Source organism: Lissotriton vulgaris, chromosome 9 (assembly GCF_964263255.1).
Source record: "Lissotriton vulgaris chromosome 9, aLisVul1.2, whole genome shotgun sequence".
Classification (NCBI taxonomy): domain Eukaryota; kingdom Metazoa; phylum Chordata; class Amphibia; order Caudata; family Salamandridae; genus Lissotriton; species Lissotriton vulgaris.
In genome coordinates, this window is record NC_141697.1 from 517,991,776 (window position 1) to 518,017,277 (window position 25,502).

The 25,502-nt window shown below is 50.6% G+C and overlaps 1 protein-coding gene across 1 annotated transcript in view; it reads right to left on the reverse strand.

The window, feature by feature from the left end:
- Positions 1-24,150, reverse strand: part of TIMM9 (translocase of inner mitochondrial membrane 9) — a 50,004-nt gene extending 25,854 nt beyond the window's left edge. The window contains exon 1 of the mRNA XM_086937985.1: positions 24,010-24,150. The gene's annotated coding sequence lies outside the window, so the exon portion shown is untranslated. The remainder of the gene's footprint in view (positions 1-24,009) is intronic.
- Between the last annotated feature and the right edge of the window lie 1,352 nt (positions 24,151-25,502).

Here is a 25,502-nt window from a genome sequence, read left to right on the forward strand (position 1 = left end):
AGCTCGTCGAGGTCTTCTCTAGGATGGGGTTTCCTCGAGAAATCATTACGGACCAAGGAACACCTTTTGTTTCGCGCCTAATGGCCCAGGTCTGTAAACAACTCAGAATCACTCCTATTAAGACGTCTGTTTATCATCCCCAGACAGACGGATTGGTCGAGCGATACAACGGTAGCCTAAAGCTCACCTTAAAGAAACTCTTGACTGGGGATGGTAAAAACAGGGATCAGTTATTGCCCTTGGCTCTTTTTGTCCTTCGGAGTCAAAAACAAGCCAGCTTAGGCACCTCTCCTTTTGAGCTGTTATTTGGTCGGACCCCAAGAACCCCACTTGAAATTACCAAAGACAGTTGGGAAAAGGAAGGAGCACAGGAGGCAGAAGCCTTACTGGACTATACACGACAACTCCAAACCAGACTTCACAAACTTAGAACACTGGCTCATGATCATCTCGCCATAGCCCAGAAGAAACAAAAGACGTTTTATGACAAAGGAAAAAAATGGAGGGAACTTGACGTTGGTGACTGGGCTTTGGTGTTACTGCCTAACACAACGCATAAACTCAGGAAGGAATGGCAAGGACCTTTCGAGGTATGCAGGAAAATTGGTAAAACCACGTATATCCTGCGCGTTAGGGGTAATAAACCCCAGATGTACCACAAACTTGTTGAAAAAGTGGTTGGGAAAACCTCCCCAGGAGGTCCATTCACTTTCAATTGTCCCTCACACTGTTCATGACACTCCTATAAACCCAGACTTAACAGAAGGGCAACGGAAAGAAGTATTATCTCTTCTGCTCCATTTTTCTGACGTGTTCTCGGACCAACCAGGAAAAACAAACAGAGCGATGCATACCATACCTACTCCTCCCGGGACGGTAGTTAAACAAAATCCCTACCGTGTCCCCGAAGCCAGAAGAAGTGCTTTCCAGGAAGAGATCAACCAGATGTTGCGCTCTGGGGTGATCGTACCCTCACACAGCAACTGGTGTTCTCCAGTAGTACTCGTCCCCAAACTGGATGGTAGTATTAGTTTTTGCATCGACTTCAGAGCTGTGAACAGGGTATCCAAACAGGACGCTTACCCACTGCCTCACGTGGACGAGCTGCTAGAACGCCTTGGTGAAGCTCGGTATATCACAACTATAGACCTCACCAAGGGGTATTGGCAGATTCCTCTAAACCCGGCAGATCAAGAGAAAAACGCTTTCTCCACGCCCTCTGGCCACTACCATTTCACTGTACTACCGTTTGGGCTGCACGGCGCTCCGGCGACGTTCCAAAGGGCAATGGACAAAGTCTTGTCTTCCCACCAGCCTTATTCGTCCGCTTACTTGGATGACTAGTCGTCTACAGTAAGACGTGGGAAGACCATGCAAAACATCTTGAGAAGATACTCACCAGTCTGAGAAGAACAGGGTTCCACATAAATGCCAAAAAGACTAGAGTCGCCTTCAGAAAAGGTAAGTATCTAGGTTATCTCCTAGGTAATGGGATGATGGAACCACAATTGGAGAAAGTGAAAGCCATCCTGGAAGTCCCCTATCCTAAAACCAAAAGAGACCTGAGAGCATTCCTGGGCCTGGTGGGATACTATAGGCGGTTTATTGCTCAGTTTGCGGATATGGCTGGACCTCTTACAGATCTGTTAAAAAAGACCCAGTCGGGGGGCGTGGCCAAGATGAGTGAGACACGTTTTGCGGTCCCTCCGGCGCCGAACTCTGCAAAGCCTCGATTAGCATCCGGAGCAGTGAGTTTGCTTGGGAGCTCCCTCCCCAGGACCGCTCTCGCCATCCCGGAGAGCAAATTGGCTGAGTAGCCCGGTTCCGAGCGGCGGCAGGAAGGAGCGGGACCGCCGCGGCGGCGGCAGCAGAGAGCAGCCTAGACATCCCCGCCCTAGCGTAGGGGGCGGACGCTGGAGCTGAGGAGTAGGCCGGCGGCTAGAGAATTGCGGCGAAGGACCGGGCTCCATTGGGACTAGCGGTGCCCTGCGAGAGTCCTCAGCACTGCCGCGAGGCGACCCCCCCCCCCCATCACTTGTGGAGCGGAGCCCTGCCTGACCTTGGGACTGGCTTGACGGAGCGGAGACGCTGGGCCGTTTGAGGAGGTGAGCAGCCTGGAGGTCCCCGAACCCTGAATAGCACCGGGGCATGAGCTTGGGGGCAGCCCCTGTAAAGGACGAGCAACGCAGGTGGGTCGGACCCTGCAGTGGCCCGCCGCGTTCGCACAGCGCCTTACCCCCTCTTGAACTTGCACTATCTGCCGCCGCGGTTCTCCGCAAGGCGGGGGGGGGCGGGGGGGGGGGGGGGAAGGATTTGCCTTGCCCGGCGGTGCGGGCTGCTCCACAGTGTCCCGCTCGGACCTTGACCACGTCTGAGGGCGCCTGGAGCGGGGTGCCACACGGCTCGCTGGGACCGCGGATTTAGAGGGGGCGCCCTTCCCCCCGCTTGGCTGGTCTGAGTGCTGCGGCGAGGAAACGCCATTGAGGCCTGGCGCAGGTATCGGCCTGCAGAGCAACACGGGTTCTGACCTGCAGCTGGGACCGGCAGGGGTGACCCTGGCCTTGAATACACTCTGGGGAGCCCCGACACCTGCAACCATCTAGCTCACGGAGGGTCTAGAGCTGGGTGCTGAACTCGAACGGCTCTGGCCTGATCACGACGGGGGGTGGCCGGTCGCGGAGAACTACCTTCCTGTGGGCCGCGGCGGAGCACGGAGGCACCTACCTTGTGCGGAGTATAGTCTGTGGCCTGGTCAAGGGGCTCCCTCCTGGTGATCCTGAGATCAGGAACGTCGGCCAGGTTGCGCATTGGGGTGGACACACACGACAACCAGGGGCAACTTTCAGCGGCTAGGAGGGTTGAGATGGCGGCCAACCAGCCGAGAGGGAAGCCTGGCAAGGACGGCCCATCCAAGGGATCCCAGCAGCCGCCGTCTCCTGGGACGAGCGCCTCGTCTGCATCAAGAGACGATGAGGCCCCAGCCACCAAGGCGTTCATGACGGAGCTTTTCACCTACATTAAGGAAGATATATCTGAACTGCGTGCCCAGCTGGCGTCGGACCTCCGCGAGGTGAGGAGGGACGTGGACGGTATCCGCGAGAGGGTGCCCACCTTGGAAGATCATGATTTGAATGTGGCGAACGATGTGCACCAGTTGCAGCAAGATGTGCTTCGGCTCACAGAGCAAAACCTGGACCTTCAATCGCATGCGGAGGATCTGGAGAATCGTTCCCGAAGGAACAACATCCGCATACGGTCGGTGCCCTGGGACGGGGAATCTGGCGATCTGAGGGGCTATGTCCTGGCGCTGTTTCTACAGATATTGGACAATGAAGAAATCAGCGAGATCAAGATGGACAGGGCACATAGGGTCGGGCTGCCCAGGCGTGGAGGGGGCCCTCCGCCGGACATCTTGGTCTGTGTCCACGATTTTCAGTTGAAGGAGCGCATCCTGCGGAAGGCACGGGAGACTCCATCATTGCAGTTCCGGGGTCATCATCCTCAACTGTATCAGGATCCGGCAGCATCCACTCTTCGGAAGAGGCGTGAGTTTCGACCTGTGACTGCCTTCTTGAGGGACCGTAACATTGCTTACTCCTGGGGCCATCCGTTTCGCATCATTTTCCGATGGTAAAACAGGCTTGCGCAGATCAGGTCATTGCAGGTGGCGAAGGACCTCTTGGGCATTGACGATACGGATCCTTCCCCTGGAAGCGTGGCTCCCCTTCGCGGGGACGGCGGCGGTCCCCCTCTTGGCAGAGAGTGGGCGGAGAGGTACAGCGGAGAATGCCGGATCGAGCGACCAATCTCCAAGAAAGAGATGAGGCGGTGGCTTCTGTCGCATCGGCCACCCTGGCGGCCTCACAGCTTGGCTCCGGGACGTCATGAGCTGCGGAGTGTAGACTGACTGGCGCCGGAGGGACATGATCATGCAGGTACCGTGGGTTTATTTGTACTTTGTGGGAAGACACCCCGGTATGTGGTCAATGGGACGCACCGACAGGTGTCCTCTTCTCGCCCCCTGGAGGACTTCCTGGACTGTCATCTTCACGGGTGGTTTGGTCTTTACACTTTTTGCTTGTTCTGTTGGGTATGGAACTGTGTTGGGGTTCCTTTGGGGGGGGGGGGTTCTGTGGGGAGGGGTTGGGGAGTTGAAGGGGGGGAAGGGGAGGGGGGGACGGTGGTGGTGACATGGATGAGCGGTGGAGTGTGTGTTTGGAACGCGTGCGGGAGGTTGTGGTGTGCATGGGATGGATGAGGTCTGACTCAAGGTCGCTGACGAACTCCTATCAGATTGGTGGGGGTTGGGAGGGCTCTCTGGGACGTTATCCTGCATTTTCTGTGGTTGGTGGACTTGGAGGCATGGGAGGAGGGACTCATGAGGTGATTGTAGAGAGGGCGGGTTTGTGGTTTCAATATGCCTGTTAGTATTGGAACTTGGAACGTTAAGGGCCTGAATTCCCCGCAAAAGCGTCAGAAGGTATGGAAATATGTGAATGGCCATCGGTTGGATGTTGTGGGTCTTCAGGAGACTCATTTGGCACGCAAGGATGAGCTGCGCCTTCGGCATAGGGCCTTTCCCCTTATATACAGGTCTTCGGCATCCACGAAACATAGGGGGGTGGCTCTCCTCTTCCGCAAAGCGCTGCACTTTCAACCTCTGGAGGTGCGCAATGATAAGGAGGGCCGCTGGCTGATGGTGAAAGGTCTTGTTCAAGGGAGGCTGTGTACATTTGTAGTGGTGTATCTCCCCAATGCCGGTCAGAATGAGTTTCTACAAAGCTTGTTGCAGAAGGTGGGTGACTTTGCTGAGGGACACTTGTTCTTAATGGGGGACTTTAATTTGGTGTGGGATAGAAAGGTAGACAGCTCTGGTGCCAACAGGGCCGACACGGGTGTGTTTTCTGCTTCAACGCAGCAGGTGGTTGGGGAACTGGGGTTGTTTGATAGTTGGTGCTCCACACACCCTACGTCCCAGGACTACACATTCTTCTCGCATGTTCACCACTCCTATTCACGATTGGACCATATCTTCCTCAGTCAAGCCCTTAGGGGAGATGTCCTTGACTCTACCATTCTTCCGTTATCGGTTTCTGATCACAGTATGCTTGTGCTCAACCTACGCTGGTCGCCGGCTGGCGCCGGGCAGCAGGAATGGTATTTCCCAGCCTCGGTGGTCAGGGACGATACCTCTAATAAGGCACTGCCAAGAGCCATCAGTTACTTTTTTGATCTCAACCCGGTGTCTGATACTTCGGTCTCCACTACCTGGGACGCCTTTAAAACGTCGATCAGGGGCACTTGCCTGGCCCTCAATGCGCATCTCAATCATCTGCGGCACCGGGAGCGGGAGGAATTGGAGGCAGAGCTGGCGGTCCTCGAACAGGCCCACAAGCTTAACCCCTCGAGGTTGACCCTCCGGCCATTGACGGCGGTTCGGGGGAAATTCAGGGCCCATTATAATAACAGGGCAGAATTTACATTATTGAGGTTGGGAAGACAATCATATTCTCATGGGAATAAGGTGGGAAGAAACCTGGCTCGCCAACTGCGTGATAGGAGGGAGCGAGAGTATATCGGAGGGATCCGCGATGCGTCGGGCGATTTTCAGCACCGAGATGAAACTATGCGAATCTTTATGCGGGGGATGGGCTCAACACGGATGATCAACAGGAGTACTTGCGGCGCCTACCCATTCCACAGGTATCTAAGGAATGGAACGAACTGTTGGAGGCCCCGATTACCAGAGAGGAGGTACTTGATGCCATCAAAGACTTGAAACTTCACAAGTCACCCGGGCCTGATGGCTACATCGCCCTTTTTTACAAATCGTATGCCGCGGAGATCTGCGATTTTCTTGTCTCCCTTTTTAATGACATGGCCAGTTCTGGTTCTTCCACTGGCTCCCTTGCTGAGGCCGTGATATCGGTTTTGCCTAAACCAGGGAAGGACCTCTCCCATTGCTCCTCATTCCGCCCCATAGCTCTTCTTAACATCGACGCCAAACTATACTCCGCGATCCTAGCACATAGGCTACAGGATTTGATGCCGGCGATTATACACCCAGACCAATCAGGGTTTATTAAGGGGCGCCAGACCCATGACAACACACGAATGGTGATTCACTTAATAGAAAAGGCAGGCAGGTTTCGAATCCCGGCGGTCCTCGTGGGTCTGGATGCCGAAAAGGCCTTTGACCGTGTGGATTGGGGATTCTTGTTCAATACTCTGACGGCTTTCGGTTTCTCGGATAGGTTCATCACTATGGTGAAAGCAAATTTTTGCAGTCCCAGGTCTCGGGTAGTGGTGAATGGCCATCTGTCGGCGATCTTCCCGCATTCTCACAGCACCAGACAGGGCTGCCCTCTTTCCCCCCTGCTCTTCGCGCTGAGCCTTGAGCTATTGGCGATGGCGGTGCGGGAGCACGAAGGGATCCGGGGCCTTCCGTTCACAGGAGAGCAACATAAAATGACGCTCTTTGCGGACGACATCTTGTTCTCTGTCGCGGATCCGGTACAATCGCTACCGTGTATCAGGGAGGCCTTGCTGCGTTATAAAGAGGTGGCCGGCTTCAAAGTCAACTACGACAAGTCATATGTCCTGAATCTTACGCTTTCACAGTCAGAGGTGGACCGAGTACGCCCTTTGACGCCTTTGGCCTGGGCCACCGGCTCGATTGTCTACCTAGGGGTCCATCTGACGCCGACGGTGGGGAAATTGTTCTCGGCTAACTTCCCACCCTTATTAGCGAAGACTCGAGCGGACTTAGAACGGTGGAAACTTAAATTATTATCGTGACTGGGCAGAATCCATGCCATTAAGATGGTCCTTCTGCCTAAATATCTTTATCTCTTCCAAGCACTGCCCATTCCACTCGACAATGACTTTTTCCGACGCCTCAAGACACAGATGTTGCGGTTTGTATGGCAAGGGGGTCGGGCGCGATTCTCCTTTGCGGTCTTGCGACGTTCGAGAAAAGAGGGAGGCGTGGGCCTTCCTGATTTGCAGCTTTATTACAAAGCGGCACAACTGAGAGTGCTGGTGGAGTGGTCCCAACAAACGTCGGAGAAACACTGGCTGCACATGGACCGGAGTGTCGCTGGCAGATCGGTCTGGGACTTGGCTTGGAAGCCCAAGAAGGACCGACCCCTGAACGCTTACATTAGTACTCCGACGAGTACCAATCTGAAGGTTTGGGACACGTTGGCCGCTGATGAGCACAGGACCACATTTCCTTCTCCGTTCACGACAACTAAGTAGGAGGAAACCTACTTGTAGTGCGCACTTTTCCTAGTGGAAAACGTCTTTTTCCAACAATTTAAGAAAAACTACTTTTCAATTTAATCAATACTCAACAAATACTGTATAGTTTCTCGTTCTATTATTTAATTCATAGAACTTTTGTGGAACATATATACATTAATACATACTACTCATGTAAATAGATATTTATCTATTCGTTCTACAGAACAATAAGTCTCTGTTTCCTAAAGAATGAGCTTTTGTATACAGCATATATACTCTTTACATGTCTCTGCACATTTCAAATGCATTATTCATGAGTAATACACAGAGTGGTATAAGTTGATAGTCTTGAAAGTCGAAGCCCGATGCATTTCGGGACCCGGAGGTACCCTTCCTCAGGGGCGAACTCCTAAAACATACAGAAGAACTAATCAGTATAAAAATATTTACAACTTTATATGCGCTATTTATCAGTTGAAGGACACTAAAGGGGAAACAATAAAATATGGTGGTATCAATCATTCTGCATTGGAAATAGGATTAAAGCCTGGATATGTGCTCTAACAAGATTGACCTACACATAAAGATATAAATCATAAAACACATCACATGGTGTATTGATCATCTCAAACCTTTTTAAAGGGTATCGCGTTCATATTACAAAAGAAATCGTGCAAGGAAACAGATATGAACTAATTATGATGTTGACATGATATGGGACCCAGTTTGGAATGCGCATAAAATACTCATCATTCGACTCAAACAAATATCAGGCCTACATGATAAAGTATGAATCATCAAACACATCACATCATGTGTTGATCACCTCAGACTTTCTAAAGGGTATCGCACTCATTTTACAACAGAGATCGTGTAAAAAAACAAATATGAGCTTAGTGTGATGTTGACATGATCTGAGACCCAGTTTGGAATGCACATAAAATACTCATCATTAAACTCAAACAAATCTCGATGTCATAAATAGAACGTATTATAACATGCTGGAGTAACATGAATATTACTTTAAACCCACAGAGAGTATACAGAGAGGAGAATAAATCATGAAATGCATAGAAAACATCATATTATGTTAATTAATGTAATGATTTGTTGGTGATCACTGTTTCATGTATGCATCTGTGGACTGAACGTTAGGGAAATGATGTGATACTACTGGGTTAGCTTCACTCCTGGTAACGAAAACCTGTGAAAGAATGAGATGGGGGCATTGTCCTAATCGTATAACGACCAAAAACGTATAGGGAAATGAGTGTGTGCCTATGACATACAGAAGTGCTTGGTGGCAAATGTCCTAGGACTCAATGTAAATAGCAATGCATCAATGTATGTGCATGAGCGTAATGCTACTATGGAAAATGGACTGTATTCTAGACCTTTAACTTGCTCATAGTTCCATAAAAATGCAACGCATACCTTTTGCTGGGACTCATCGAAAAGCTTCCACGAAAAGCTTTTAGTTACCACACCCGTAGTTTCTACTCTTGCCATTCTCGGGACTGAGTCCCAGCAAAAGGTATGTGTTGCATTTTTATGGAACTATGAGCAAGTTAAAGGTCTAGAGTACAGTCCATTTTCCATAGTAGCATTACGCTCATGCACATACATTGATGCATTGCTATTTACATTGAGTCCTAGGACATTTGCCACCAAGCACTTCTGTATGTCATAGGCACACACTCATTTCCCTATACGTTTTTGGTCGTTATACGATTAGGACAATGCCCCCATCTCATTCTTTCACAGGTTTTCGTTACCAGGAGTGAAGCTAACCCAGTAGTATCACATCATTTCCCTAACGTTCAGTCCACAGATGCATACATGAAACAGTGATCACCAACAAATCATTACATTAATTAACATAATATGATGTTTTCTATGCATTTCATGATTTATTCTCCTCTCTGTATACTCTCTCTGGGTTTAAAGTAATATTCATGTTACTCCAGCATGTTATAATACGTTCTATTTATGACATCGAGATTTGTTTGAGTTTAATGATGAGTATTTTATGTGCATTCCAAACTGGGTCTCAGATCATGTCAACATCACACTAAGCTCATATTTGTTTTTTTACACGATCTCTGTTGTAAAATGAGTGCGATACCCTTTAGAAAGTCTGAGGTGATCAACACATGATGTGATGTGTTTGATGATTCATACTTTATCATGTAGGCCTGATATTTGTTTGAGTCTAATGATGAGTATTTTATGCGCATTCCAAACTGGGTCCCATATCATGTCAACATCATAATTAGTTCATATCTGTTTCCTTGCACGATTTCTTTTGTAATATGAACGCGATACCCTTTAAAAAGGTTTGAGATGATCAATACACCATGTGATGTGTTTTATGATTTATATCTTTATGTGTAGGTCAATCTTGTTAGAGCACATATCCAGGCTTTAATCCTATTTCCAATGCAGAATGATTGATACCACCATATTTTATTGTTTCCCCTTTAGTGTCCTTCAACTGATAAATAGCGCATATAAAGTTGTAAATATTTTTATACTGATTAGTTCTTCTGTATGTTTTAGGAGTTCTCCCCTGAGGAAGGGTACCTCCGGGTCCCGAAATGCATCGGGCTTCGACTTTCAAGACTATCAACTTATACCACTCTGTGTATTACTCATGAATAATGCATTTGAAATGTGCAGAGACATGTAAAGAGTATATATGCTGTATACAAAAGCTCATTCTTTAGGAAACAGAGACTTATTGTTCTGTAGAACGAATAGATAAATATCTATTTACATGAGTAGTATGTATTAATGTATACATGTTCCACAAAAGTTCTATGAATTAAATAATAGAACGAGAAACTATACAGTATTTGTTGAGTATTGATTAAATTGAAAAGTAGTTTTTCTTAAATTGTTGGAAAAAGGCGTTTTCCACTAGGAACAGTGCGCACTACAAGTAGGTTTCCTCCTACTTAGTTGTCGTTTTATTGTCTGTGCTAGCCAACACATTCCAGTAGTGCTGCACCCTTAGATTAGGATCAGTTTACAGGTGCTCTAGTGATTACATTTTTGAGTGCTCCTCTTAAACTTATACTTTCACGTCCCCGTTCACGCCCTTACACTTTAACCCAGCCTTCCCGCCGGCGCTGCGAGAGGGGGCTTTCGATGTATGGAGGGAGGGTGGTTGCAGGGTTTTGACCCATCTATTTCACGGCCAGGAACCCCTCTCCTTTGCTAACTGCATGAGGGACTACGGGGTCCCCCCGTCGGAACGATATCGCCATATCCAGTTACTTCACTGGGCCACATCGCCTGGGGTGCTGGAGGCGGCTACGAGACCCCCATCGCCCTTTGAGGCCTTCATACTTCGGACATCTGCCATGAAAGGGGTCATTTCCTTTATTTACCAGCTCTTGCTCACCTCAGCGGTGACGCCTCGCCCTCGCTACATGGGACACTGGGAAGAGATTTTGGGGAGAGATATCTCCGATAAAGAATGGTCGGCATTGTGGAGGGATTTAGCAGCGTTTAATCACTCGTTACATCTGAGGGAAGCCCACCTCAAGACGCTCATGAACTGGTACCTATGCCCAGCCAGACTCCATCGCATATACCCGGCCACCTCTGACAGGTGCTGGAGGGGGTGTGGCCTCCTTGGGGATTTTCGCCACATTTGGTGGGATTGCCCGAGAATTCGACCGTACCGGGAGGAGATTCTCTCGCATATCAGGGATATGCTTGGCTACCCTGTGGAGGATTCTATGGCCTCTGTCCTGTTGGGCCTTCGTGAGCCGAACCTTGAGTATCAGACACGCGCTGACAAACAGATCCTGTGGCTCTGCCTTGGAGCAGCCAAGCTTACTCTAGCCGCCGCATGGAAAAAGACGGAGGCGCCAGCAATCTCCTTGTGGCACGCACGGCTCTGGAGGCTGCTTAGCATGGACAGAGTGGCGGACATCTTCCTAGGTAATTTCAAGAATTTCCAGTTTCGGTGGGGCCCCTTGGTTAACTATCTCTCTAAAGGTTTGCCTTCTGCAGTCTGCCCAGCCTCATTGCGATCACTGCACCTCTTTCAGGTCTAGCGCGAGTTCTGTGTGTTTGTATGGTATGTCTGGAGTCACCACCCTGGGGGGGGGGGGGGGGGGGGGGGGGTGTAGGAGGTTAGGGAATGTTTAGTTTCTTGGTTCTTGGGTCTGTTGCGGTGCCCACAGGAGAGTCCAAGGCTTTTCAATCTAGATACGAGGACTCGTGGGCAAGGAAGATTTTTAATCTTTGGCTTTCTTTAGCGTACATTGCCCTGTAGCAGTTGCTTCAGCACTATTGCACTACTGCTTATGGCATTGATTGAGTTCGGACTCTATGCACATCTGCTACCATAGAATGCTGCTGCTCTTTATTTTCTGGATTGTGCCCCCTGTGTGGGGAATTGTGCGGGGCCTCCGCTGTTTTTCTTTGTATTCCTAACCATAAATAAAGATTTTACAAAAAAAAAGACCCAGTCATCTCCTAGGTTACCTGCCCCCACACCCAAAGAATCCAATGCCTTTCAGGCATTACAAGCTGTCCTTACCACGGCACCGGTCTTGATATCTCCGGACTTCACAAAACCCTTCATCCTCCAGACGGATGCCTCAGGTGTAGGTATCGGGGCGGTCCTTTCTCAGGAAGACGCAGACGGGTTGGAAAGACAGGTTCTTTATATCAGCCGTAAACTGTTTCCCAGAGAACTGGCCTACTCTACCATTGAGAAGGAGTGTTTGGCGGTCCGCTGGAGTGTGGACAAACTCAGGCACTATCTGGAGGGACGGCCCTTTGTTTTGTATACAGACCATGCCCCACTGACTTGGCTTCAACGGAGCCGTGGTCACAACGACCGTATCCTCAGGTGGTTTTTGGCTCTCCAACCCTTTCAGATTGAGGTCCGTCATCGAAAAGGTCTGGATCAGGGGAACGCTGACTTTCTATCCCGCTTTACTCTTTCCCCCGATCGGGAAAATCCTGGGGGGGGGATGTGTCAGGGGGTCCCTGCCTGACACGGGTCGGGTGACGACATTAACCCGTATTCCTTTCTGCCCCGACTACAGAATGGATATGGTCCCTTGTAAGGCAGCGTGGGCCTTCCCGGAGGAGGGAACTCCGCCGGTGACGTCATCATCCTCCCTCCAATCGGGAGCAACAGTGGCGCTCATAGCGCGAGACCCGGAAGAGGACGCCGCGAACGGGACAGGAGACGTCCAGCGAGCCTCGTGAAGACTAGGCTGCGCCGCGGAGAGAGAACACGAAAGCGGTATCGCCCCAGGAAGCAAGGACGGAGGACTTTGAAGCCGTTTCGCCCCAAGAGGAGAGAAAGCCGGGAGGCCAACAAGACCACGCTCCGCCCCGCCACACTTCAGGAGAAGTGTGGCTCCACAAGGTACGGGCCAGGTTAAGGGGACTGGTCTTCTCACAGGGAGGGAACGGGTAGGGGTGGTTGTGGGTGGTCACGGGACATGTGTGTTTGTGTGAGGCGTTTTCGCACTCCCCCGGTTGTATGCACACAAAACGCTAGCAGTTTCTATGTTTGCACTGTGGTAGCGGTCCCTGGTGATCCCCCTCACTCTCCGCTTCCTCCTCCTTTGTAGTCAGAAATCAGGCAGCGTCAGTAACCCCGGGTCTCTTTTCTTTTGAGTGCCTTTGGACCCGGACACCTTCAGTTGTTGAGACGTGGACCCCCTTGCTGCAAGAGGATCCACACCGGTCGGACCAGGACGCCATAACCGTCCCGAACTGAGGACCTTTTTGGTGTTGTCTCAGAACCCCGAGAAACCTGTTTTGTTGGACTTTATCTTGCCATACAGAATACAAACGCCTCAATCAATCAATCAATCATAACACTTGTATGGCGCGCTACTCACCCGGAAGGATCTCAAGGCGCTTGGGGGAAGGGGTCCGCTACTGCTCGAACAGCCAGGTCTTGAGTTGTCTCCTGAAGGCGAGGTGGTCCTGGGTCAGCCCCAGGTAGATGGGGAGGGAGTTCCATGTCTTGGCCGCCAGGTAGGAGAAGGATCTGCCTCCGGCGGAGGCTCTTCGGATAAGTGGTACGGCGGCGAGGGCGAGGCTAGCAGACCGTAGCTGGCGGGTGGGCGTGTGGAAGGTCAGGCGGTCGTTGAGGTACTTGGGGCCCAGGTTGTGGAGAGACTTGTGTGCGTGGGTGAGGAGCCTGAACGTGATCCTCTTGTTGACGGGGAGCCAGTGCAGGTCCCTCAGGTGGCCGGAGATGTGGCTGCGTCGGGGGATGTCCAGGATGAGTCGGGCGGAGGCGTTCTGGATGCGTTGGAGTCTGCTCTGTAGCTTGGCTGTGGTTCCGGCGTAGAGGGCGTTTCCGTAGTCAAGTCGGCTGGTGACGAGGGCCTGGGTGACTGTCTTCCTGGTTTAGGTCGGGATCCATCGGAAGATCTTGCGGAGCATGCGGAGGGTGTGAAAGCATGAAGAGGAGACGGCGTTGACTTGTCTGGTCATCGAGAGGGAGGAGTCCAGGATGAAGCCCAGGTTGCGTGCGTGGTCTGTTGGCTTGGGGGCGGTGCCCAGGGCTGGGGGCCACCAGGAGTCGTCCCAGGCGGAGGGTGATGGTCCCAGGATGAGGACTTCCGTCTTGTCTGAGTTCAGTTTCAGGCGGCTGTTCTTCATCCACTCAGCGACGTCTTTCATCCCTTCGTGCAGGCTGGTTCTGGCGGTGTCGGGGTCTCTGGTGAGGGAGAGGTTCAGCTGGGTGTCGTCGGCGTAGGAGATGATGTTGAGGTTGTGTTGGCGTGCGATGGCTGCGAGAGGTCTCATGTAGACGTTGGAGAGGGTGGGGCTGAGTGATGATCCTTGCGGGACGCCGCAGATGACTTTGGTGGCCTCGGAACAAAACGGGGGGAGGCGGACTCTCTGTGTTCTTCCGGCGAGGAACGAGATGATCCACTTCAGTGCCTTCTCTTGGATGCCGGTGTTGCTGAGGCGTTGGACTAGGGTGCTGTGGCAGACAGTGTTGAACGCTGCGGAGAGGTCCAGGAGGATGAGTGCCGCTGTTTCCCCGTTGTCGAGGACGGCTCGGATGTCGTCGGTGGCTGCGATGAGGGCGGTCTCGGTGCTGTGGTTGGCTCTGAAACCGGACTGCGAGGGGTCGAGGGATCCATTCGTCTCGAGGAAGGCGGCAAGCTGTCTGTTGGCCATCTTCTCGATGACTTTGGCAGGAAAAGGGAGGAGCGAGATGGGGCGGAAGTTTTTGAGGTCGGTGGGGTCCGCTGTTGGTTTCTTCAGTAGGGCGCTGAGCTCGGCATGCTTCCAGCTCTCCGGGAAGGTGGCGGTGTCGAAGGAGGGGTTGATGACGTCTCGGAGTTGGGGTGCGATGGTGGAGTCGGCCTTGTTGAAGACGTGGTGGGGGCAGGGGTCAGTCGGAGATCCGGGGTAGATGGTGTTCATCGTGCGGGCTGTGTCTTCGGTGGTCACCGTGGTCCAGGTGCGGAGGGTGGCAGTGGGGTGCGTTGGTTCGACGGTTGGGTGCGAGGATGGTGCGCCGAAGCGGTTGTGGATGTCGGCAATCTTGCAGTGGAAGAACGAGGCGAGGGAGTCACAGAGATCTTGTGAAGGGGTGATGTCATTGTTGCCGGTGCTGGGGTTGGAGAACTCCTTGACGATGCTGAGGAGTTCCTTGCTGTCGTGGGCGTTGTTGTCCAGTCGATCCTTCAGTGATTTCTTCTTGGTGGTGCGAATGAGCTGGTGGTGCTTGCGGGTGGCGTGTTTGAGGGCGGTCATGTTGTCAGTGGTCTGGTCGAGGAGCCAGGCTTTCTCGAGGGTGCGGCAGGTCTTCTTGGAGTTAGTCGGTGAACCAGGGGGCCTTCTTGCTTCTGGGTTTGCTGGGAGGGTTCTTCAGTGGTGCGAGGTTGTTGGCGCAGGCGATCAAGCCACTACATGAAGTTGCGGGCTGCTTCGTTGGGGTCCGGTGGGCTGGCAGGTGGGTTCTGGCTGAGGGAGGTGGTGAGCTGGTCGGCGGTGATCTTGCTCCAGCTTCTCTATAATCAAACCTTCTGAGTGGAGCGCCTTCTCTTCTGCAGGTTGCTTCTTTTCCCCCCTTCAGTGCATCCCTCACAGTCGGTCACACAATGTTAATGTGTTTATAATGACAAGCAGAAACAAGCGGGTTGGGCAGGCGAGTGCAGTGGGGGGGGATGCGAGCCTTTCAAGAAATGCAGAGTCTGCAGGGGGCACACATTGTAAAACTAGGCTTCCAGGTGGCTTTTGTTTATCTCAAATTACTCTGGCACCTTGAAGTTAACAGAGGATGTGGCGTACTGGCTGGAGCGGCCAACCTTGAAGCTGGGGTGACAGGGTTGGAGCTTCGGCCGAAGCCTCACATTCTAAAATTAACAAATTACTTAATCTCTCCGTGCCTAAAAAATATCAATGTGTCTGTCTGAAATGCTACTAGTGGTCCTGTGACACCTTTGGCTCGACTTCGCGCTTTAAAAAAAAAAACTGCCCCAAAAAAGGAGGTACTGTCGTGCCTAGTTCCCGAGGCCTCGCCGTGAGCATGGTTTGCAATTCTGAGGGGAGGTGCGCGGCTTGAGTGGGGCGTCCGGTTGTTTGGAGTTGGAAGGTTCACCTCAAGACTGTGTCCGCCCGAGGGCAGATCCCCCCACAGAGAAGGACCGCACAGGAAAGAATTAGCAACTGAAAACATTTAACCCGTGAATTATTAAGTTCGAGAGCACATTTTTATTTTGCAGAAGGGGTCTATAGAATGAATGTGTGTAAGGGGGGCATCACATGAAATGTTTTCAAGACCACTGCTGTAGGATAATGTGAGGGTCCCGACGGCATGGACAGGCTTAACTTGTGAAGTAGTGTGTTCTCTGGGGGAAGACAGGCACAATGAACATACCTGTTAAACCAATATACCCGTGAAACACAGACAGGGCAGAATGCGTGACTCCAGGAGCCGGTTCCCAGATGTTACAGGAGTGGCAGGAAAGCAAACTATTGTCTAATCTGGTTACAAAAGTGCAGCAGAGTGTGGGCTGGACAGGCTGCACAAACACACGACGACCCCCCACGCCACACCGTGTGTCCATACTAACGGGCTCCTGGGCTGCCAGGCACTGGGCATCGCCAAGTCTATGTAGACTCTAATAAAACAACAAGACGACGTCACTGGAAGCGTTACGAGTAGGGGGGGAGGTGAGTAGTGCTTTGGGTAAAGGCTAGAGTGAACAGGCGATGCGCGCTCTGTGCTGGGGGAGGGCCATTAAAAGGAAGGGGCGGAGAGGAGCCTGTGATAACTCGCGGCGGAGATCAAAGGAAGGGTGGGAGGGACATTGGCGAGCGAGCATATGGGGGATGAGGGGGTGTGCAGCCTGGTGAGCTGAATGCGTGTGGCAGCAGAAACGGAGCGCGTGCACGAAGTGACTGGTGGCAAATGGAAGCTGTGCACAATTCGCGTGGTTGTGCTCACATGCACTGTACCCGATCCCACTTTGGGTGCACTTTTGAAAGCCCTTACTTTAATCTCGCCAAAGCATCCCTAACGGGATGGCTTCAGCGAGACCTAAAAAGCAATAGAAAAACCAAGACAACAGAGTTCAGTGATCCAAATATGCTATAAGGATTCGAGGTAAATCATAAGTGTTGGATAACTTCTAAAAAATACCCAGGTCAGATGCCATCTCAGTAAGAATGAGCCTCTTGCACTAACCAGCAGGATATGTTGGAACCAAGAAGCAAAATGACAAGAAATCTCAACTCATGATATCATCCACACCACCAATCAAATGCACAGAGCCAATCACCGCGTAGCAAGCATAAGCAGAAGTGTGGCATTCTTTAGGATCCCCCTGAAAACACGACTGAGGACATACTATATATTTTATATAGCGCCCGAATCACCCCCAAAGGGGTATCTCCGCGCTATAGAAGTGCTATTAGGTCAGCGTAGGGAGACTGAAGAGGAGTTACAAAGTAAACGAGGGAGTCTGAAAAAAGTTCGGCTTTGAGAGATCGGAATTGCAATTAGTTAGTGCATTCACAAAGATGAAGAGGAAGTTGATTCCAGTAAGAGGGGGCCAAGTGGTAGAAGACCTTCCCCCCCGTGCGTGATTTATTTATCCAGGTGTGAAATAGTAGAGGAATCAGAGAGGAGAGAGGTTGCAAGTAGTGGAGCCGAACAATGGAGAAGGTGATTAGATCACCGATTGTGCATGAGAAAATTTGGCGGGGAGCAGTAGTGATAAGATGTTCTGCAAAAGAGTGTGAAGAAGGTTTTTATTAAGCAAGCGTCAGGTCTGACCCAAGACCGCAGAGTAGTAGAGAGTATGTGTGAAAGCAACAGTGTCTATCAAAACATGATAAGGGCCATGTTGAATTGGCTAAAGTATTGTGGGGCATATTCTCAAGGATTCATCGCAGAGTTATCAGCACTTCATTGCAGCCAAAGCGGCGATAAATGTATCGCCCCATTCACAAGCTGGTGCTAACAGCCCATATCACGAGTTTACCTGCAATAGTAGCCGCAAAAAAACAAACATCGCCACAGATGACACCGGCAACGATCGCTAATGAGATGCAGAGTAGGCGTTCCCGTTCAAAAAACTGCGACAACACCACTCCGCAACATTCTCACAAAACAGGCGATAAGGCGCATTAGCAGCAGGAAATTAACACCTGCTCTGACCTGGTGTAAAGTCGGACGACAGCCAGCACCAGAACAGGGAGCCCAGCCCAGAGCCAAACCTGAAGAACAGATGCCTTGGAGCTACTGATCATGCAGCTTGGAGCCCCATCAGGGCCATAACACCCAACGCCACTTACACCCAGGCCCACCACCTCCCCCCCGAACCCCCCACCCCCTCCCACCACAAAGGCAGCGCAGACAAAGACAGCGGACCTTCAGGAAACGCACCAGCCTCACAGACTGAACACCAGAGAATGTCATTACCCACTACAGGCTCAAAAGGACAACCATCCTCCGCATCCTAAACATCATTGCCCACAGGCTGATGATACCAACACAGCGGACAACCAACATCCCCCCGCAGACAAAGCTGCTGGCTGTGCTGCACCTGTTGGCCTCTGGTACCTTCCAACCAACGACCGACAGAGTCAGAGGCGTCTCACAGCCAGCCCTATCCAAGTTCCTCACACCTGTCCTGGATGCCATCATCAGCTTGGTACCCCAGTACCTATACTTCCCCCACACTGCGCAGGAACAGCTGGAGACCAAGCAAGGCTATTATGCCATAGCTGGCTTCCCGCACATTTTGGGGGCAATTGACTGCACACATGTCCTACTTGTGCACCCTGCTGACACTCCACACAATTAGCGCAACAGAAAGCACACGCATTCCATCAATATGCAGGCAATAGTGGACCACCTGCGACTCTTTGCCAACGTCGTCGCCAACTACCCAGGCAGTGTGCATGATTCCTACATCTTCCGACAGTCCATCATCAACCTGAGCTTCCAGAATGGCACCTACGACAATGCACTGCTCGTTGCTAAGTACCAAATGAACACACCACACACCCAAACTCCACAATCATGTAAATCACAACTCTGAGAATGCACATGTTACAAACTCACATACAACATACCAAACAACATTCCCACACACCAGACACGACAGCACAACTTAATGTGGTAACCTGGGCTGGCCATGTACATGAACCAACAACGGCATGGCACCTTAGCCACACAATAACAGACTGTGGGGAGAGATGGGAACCAGGCATGTGCGAAGGAGGCAAGTGACCCTTTGACTGAGAAGGTACACAGTGCCAAGTGTGGCGTGGATATGCAGGACAGACTGCAGAATGCAGACCACACTCATATCCATGTCGACTTACACCGCTGGTGTATGGAGTGTAGTGGACACAACCATATCACCCAGCTAGTAGGGAAGACCGCGGAAATGTAGCTTGTTACGTCTCCCCTGTAAGCGTGGCCTGGCATATGCTAGGCTAGCGCACAGGTGTGAATTAAAAGCACGTAGCTCTGGGCGTGGTCCTCTTCCGGAATGGCCAACGGGTCTGTCAGGGCGGCGCCTGTCACACCGTCACGAGGCCGACGCCGCGAGCGGTGTTGCCTGCGATCCTGTGACCCCGCTGCACCCCGGGCCGCTGGTCCCCGAACCCGTCTTGCCCGCCCCTGTGCACCCAGGCCTCACTGCTCACCTGCCGACACCGGCGTGGGTCACTGAGGGCCCAGCACGTGCCGGTGCAAGCTCCAAGGCCGAGGCCTGCGACCTTGGCAGCCTCCCCAGACCATCACAGCATCTGCGAGCATGGCCCGCGGTACTCCTTTCACGTTGACGTACTCCACCGGCATACACAGCTGACAAGTTGGTCACACATTTGGAACTGTGTCTTGATTACACAATGGCAGAGTACATATTTATGGCTGATTTTATGTCACTATACTCCGTTCGATGTGGTGCCACCAACTCTGTGCATAGCATTCTAACCATACGCGTCTGTGGGCCCTTGCTGAGTTCGGCCTCCGGCGTACACTGTGGTCATGTAGGTCACACATTTGGAACTGAGTCTTGATTTCGTCATGGCAGAGTTCACATCACAGTACGCAAGGAGAGGAGGAAGACCCGGTTCTGTCCGGAGCGAAAAAGGATCTCTATTACGGAGGTGATCGAACACAACCAACTGCACTGGTGCCAATAACTCTGAGCCTCTGAGCATCGCAAGCCAATGACACGTGGCTGTGGGCCACTGCTGACCGGTGCCTCCGGCACACACTGCGGTCGAGTAGGTCACACAATTGGAACTGAGCCTTGATCTCTTCATGGCTGAGTTCATATCATTGTACAGGCCTCATCATAGTCTGCATCTCCTTCCAGCTCTGGTGCCACTGACTCTGTGGTTGTACTTTGGTGGTGTCTGAGTCTATGGCCTGGGGGTTGTCTTCATCATCATGTAGCTGATACTGACATGGTGGTAAACAGGAGACTGTAGCATTCAACTACTCCATGTTGCCTGTTTCTGCTTGCTTCTGCCCTCTGCATCATGCCCTGGATGGACAGCTCCCACTGTCCCCCATAACACTGCGCGACATTCTCCTTGGACATCAACTAGGACCCACTCAGCTCTCGTGGTCCTACCTCAGTGCATCGCAAGTCACCGTGCCGTGGCGGTGTGCCTGTGCCGGCAGCAGTGCATCCGGGGCCACTAACTCTGTGTAGCTCAAGTTATGGATCCTTGCTGTTTGAACTTCTGATTGTCTGATCACTGTTGTAGTTGTTGCCAGCACCAACCAACCCCTGAGGGGTGGCTTACACTACCCAACACCCATCCAGTACAGGAGTCACTGGACATGTGACCCTGGCAATAAAAGATGCAAGGCGCACGTGTCAGTAGCCACTTCCACAAATCATCTCAGTGTGTCTGTGTTGTCATTATGTATGCATGAGAGCCCCGGGCCATACCACATTACAATGTGCTGTGTACAGTGGGCGCAACCTTGTCACCTCAGGCAGTGGGGTAGACCTGGGACATGTAGCTGTGTCGTACCCCCCTGTGCGGAATGGACAGGCATACGGCAATATAGCGTAGAGGTGTGGTAATTCAATACGTGGCTCTGGGTGTGGTTAAGCTTAGGCCTTGCCAAGGAAGTAACTAATGTGTGTGTCTCTGTTGTAGAGTCGGTGCCACCAGTCACGCTACATTCAATGTTGCAATGGAGCATGGCCCCGGAGTGTGTGGCTGGCAGAGGGGTAAATGAGAGAGCTCAAGCCCGCTATCATACATGCCAACTGTTGTGTGTGGCGCTATTGCCGCAGCATAAGCCAAAGGTCTACCCTCAACCACATGGTGAGTTCAGATAGGCATGAACTCTACATCTGTGACCGCCCTGTCCTTACCATAGGCCTACACACATGTGGCCCCCACCTTCAGCGCACAACATCACGGTGTCATAGTAAGGCTTGTGTGTCATGCGCAGACAGGCATGACAGTGGTGTGCCGTAGGGGTGCAAGAGCTCTGCGCACACTAGTGAATAGGCTCGGGGGAGGGAGGAGCATCACTAAGGCTACGTAATACACATTGAGGACGCTCATTTGCAACAAGCAGTACATGTCATAAAGGAATCACTGATTCACACATATCACACACCAATGTACCAGTGAGCCTGCCAACACATCATGCAGAACGAAGTATTGACTCATGTCTATCTCTGCACTGTCACAGGTGATCAAGGTTATGCACTATGTGCTTGGATGAGGACACCACTCTGAGCCCCGAACACACAGGCCCAGAGGCAGTACAATGCGGCCCACAAAGACATCAGGGGTATCGTGGAACGCACATTTGGTGTGTTGAAGTAACGTTTCAGGTGCCTGGACATCACAGGTGGAAGGCTCCTGTACAGCCCAGACATCGTGTGCAAGATGATGTGTTGCACAACATATGTGTACGCAGCAATGCCCCATAGATACAAGTGCCAGATGCACCGGACGATGATGAGGAAGATGAGGCAGGTGGACCACACCCCACTGCAGCCACAGCAGGAGTAGCCCGTAGTAACACCATCATTGACAATTTCTTCACATGAACAAGTCACATTGTGACAGTCCTTCGCAATCATGGGACAGTACAAAGTGACCACAGGCACAGCATGTGCAAATAAATGCATTTCAAGACACATTCCCTGGGTGCATGTCACTCCTCTGTACAAGCACATCACTCAGACAGGTGTGAGTGCGACATGTAGTGCTAGCAATTTTATGATTTCTTAATGGATGGCGGGTGTGTCACCTCGGTGCAGTGAGGCTGTTTAGGGTATCACATTTTCGACCTGCCAGTTCTGTGTGTCAGTTAGTACGGAATCCCACTCTTCGGCGTTTCACATGTGTCCCAAATCATTCCATTTTGGCTGTCATTTGTAACCTAAAGGTGACAACAGGGCTCCTTTGGGGTCATGTACCACAATGATGCAGGGATGCACCCTGTGACTGGAGTCCCACAACATGGGCAACATGTACGTATGTCGGAGTCACTGCACCTACGTTCTGTCCATGCTTTCATTATTGATTGATCATGGATATGAAAAGTTTGTGCGCCTGAGGCGTTGATTGTCCCTACGCAATGTGATGGGGAGATGCTGTTTCACAGTGTGTTCCATGTAGGTTTCCGCATTGGCGCAGTTTACATGCAGACTGCATGCCAATGTGCATTGTGTTGGTTTGTGAAGAGATGCTTATTTGATGCGGGACAATGGTCATTTGTTCTACGTCACGGGTGTGGGGTTGTGTTCGTACATAGTCATCTCACGTTTTTTTACCTCTGCTTTTCTGGTGCATTTTCCCGCCTGATGCGTGGGAATTGCAGGCCTGCCGCTGGTTACCGCAGAATTTTGTACTACGATTGCCCCCATTGCAACTTTTTTTGCGTTCGTGTTTTGCATTTTTACGGCGTCGCGTTGACTTTATCGCAGACATTTGATGCGTTATCGTGGGCCTATTGCATGGTACCGCCGTGATGTGAATACAAAGGTAACACTGCATTATTCTCCTACAATAGACTGCGATGTGAAGAGGTGCGTTAAGTAGGGAAGCAGGGATGGAATCAGAAGCATGTTATCTTTTTTTTGGACGGGAGAAGAGGTGATAGGAATGAAGACTGACCACAATATGCATAAGGTCAGAGGGGAAGCGATGAATGACAGGAGGAGAGAATCTTAATTTGCTAGAGATCATTATGACCATTAGTGTAGCACCAGAATACTTGAGACACAGCTCTTCCTACCATCATGCATACAATGTGTCCAAGACATACATAACAAAGGCTCGACCACTTCAGTGCACAGGCGTACTATCTCCAAAACTCACTCTTTTGAAGTGCTCATCAACCACTGGCCTCAAAAATGCTGGTGAAGTACGGCGTTTAAGAGGGTGATCCTGATAAGGACAATGGTGAACGAACAGTTCTCAGTTCTCTTGGGGCTGGTATGGGTTTGAAAAGCGTGTGACACCATTAAAGACTATGGAGTCGTTTTGTTTGTCACAGGTGAAAAAAATAGTTAAAATCGAATCACACCTACCCTGAATGCCGGTGAGTTGACCGGTATGAAAATGCAGTGCTGTCATCTGACTTTGGGGGGTAGATAACAGCTCTATGTGGGTAAATACGGAGAACTGTCTACTGTCTCCAAAATGCTTTCTAACATAGAATGCCCTCTACAGAATATATATAACCTTGAGCCTGCCAGCACAAAACGTGCATCCAGAATTTTACTCATTTATGAGCCCTCAACTGTGGATATTATGCGATTAAAATTGTTTTTAAACGTGCCCAACCACCTAAAAACATATTCTTCATGTGATGTGTCCTGTCATTGTCAGCCGGTTATTCTTTCAGGCTGTTTCTGAAACCAATGCGTTACGCTTACCAATCGTTTCGATCACAAAGTCAGTCACCTATATATACTAAAGCAACCATGGCAAAGCTACTTTTCTACATCGAGCGGTGCCAACTGCTAGAAGATTACAAGGGTTTTATCAGAATTGCAAGATCACTCCAACCTGTGAAGCGGCAGCCCAACTAGATCACCGGTTATCACATTGATGGTTTTCCCAACCTAAGATGGCAACCGCCAAGGACATTCTGCGTCTACACATGCTGTCCGTCCAGTGGGTTGTCACGTGGGTATAAAGCGGGTGCCTGTGGCCATCAGTGTAACCACCGTCCTCCGCTCGTACTGGGCCTCGACTATAACACTATCTGATTACACCGAATCTTCCTGGAGAACGTCTTCTCACCTGCAGCGATCCCGCATCCACAGACCACTAAATCTTCCTGTTTTGTTCAGCGCGACATAAGGCTCACTGGTTTCAGGGCAAGAGCAAGTCATCCAATGAAAAAATACACGTCTTGGTTCTCACGTTAGGAAAACCCGCCCACAGGCGGGAGGCGGTTACGTGCGCCGGAGAAGTAGTATCTGCAGGCACACGCATGCGCCGGGGCTCAAACGCTATTGACTAAATCCTTGAGGCTACAATTTAGGCTCAGGGCAAGCAAGCGCTACCAAGATAATCAATAACATTTCTCTGCCTCATTGCTCGCCATAATTACGAGACAAGGGTTTAGGGCGCAGATGTACACCGCTATTTCGCGGTTTGGCAGTTCAAAAAAACATTTTGGTATGTATAAATCCAAAGTTGCAATTCAGTAATACGTCTGTGAGTCGTGTGGCGTTGGAAGGTGCAGGCCTAGTGCACGACCTGCACTTGGATGCGCCCCGCTTCAAGAGCTCACACACAACACATGCACATGATGTCTCGGTGTCTGAGTGAGACCCCAAGTGGTCCACTTACTTTTATTTTAACCCGCTTGGCCAGAGGATGTCGTGTATCCACATCCTGGTGCTCCTAGCCCAGGTCAAACAGGATTACTTTAGAAGCCATCCCAGAGTCATTGGATGATCATCCAACTACCTTAGAAGTCATTTACACTGCATCAGACATCATCAAGCTCTTGAAGTCATCAGCAAGCTGCAGAAGCTCTGCCTGATGATTTGAGGATGACTTGAAAATTAGTATCTGATGACTTTAGTAGGTGTCATTATTCGTGATGATTAAAGGATGACTTGAAAAGGAGTACCTGATGACTCTAGTAGGTGTCATTATTCGTGATGATTTAAGGAGGACTTGAAAATTAGTATCTGCTGACTTCAGAAGGTATACAAAAGGGTGAGCAACCCAATATACCCTTGCGGGCTTGGGCAAGGTTTGTAGAAAAAATGACCAGCAAGGGATTTTGTTTTTTAGGATCTTTACAGCACCTTTAGGACTTGTTATTTAATCACAGTACCTTGTTTGGGTACTGTGATTAAATAACAAGTCCTAAAGGTGCTGTAAAGATCCTAAAAAACAAAATCCCTTGCTGGTCATTTTTTCTACAGACTTCAGAAGGTGTCATTATTCCTGATGATCTGAGGATGACTTGTAATGACTCTCTGATAACTTTACAAGATGACATTGTTCCTGATGGGGTGGTTTGAAAATAAGCATATGAATACTTCAAAGGTACTATTGTGTTTTCAATAAGATGTTTTTGCGTCTGGTGATTTTAACAGGAATTGCTTTCAATCTTTCAAACAGACCATTGCTAAAATGCCAACCGTGGGTCATTTTGACTCTAGGAAGAAAACTGTTCTTACTACTAACGCAAGTCTGAGTGGTTTAGGGGCCGTACTTTTTCATAAGTGGAGTGTGGAGAGGAAAAAGTTGTGGCATTTGCCTCCAGGGCATTA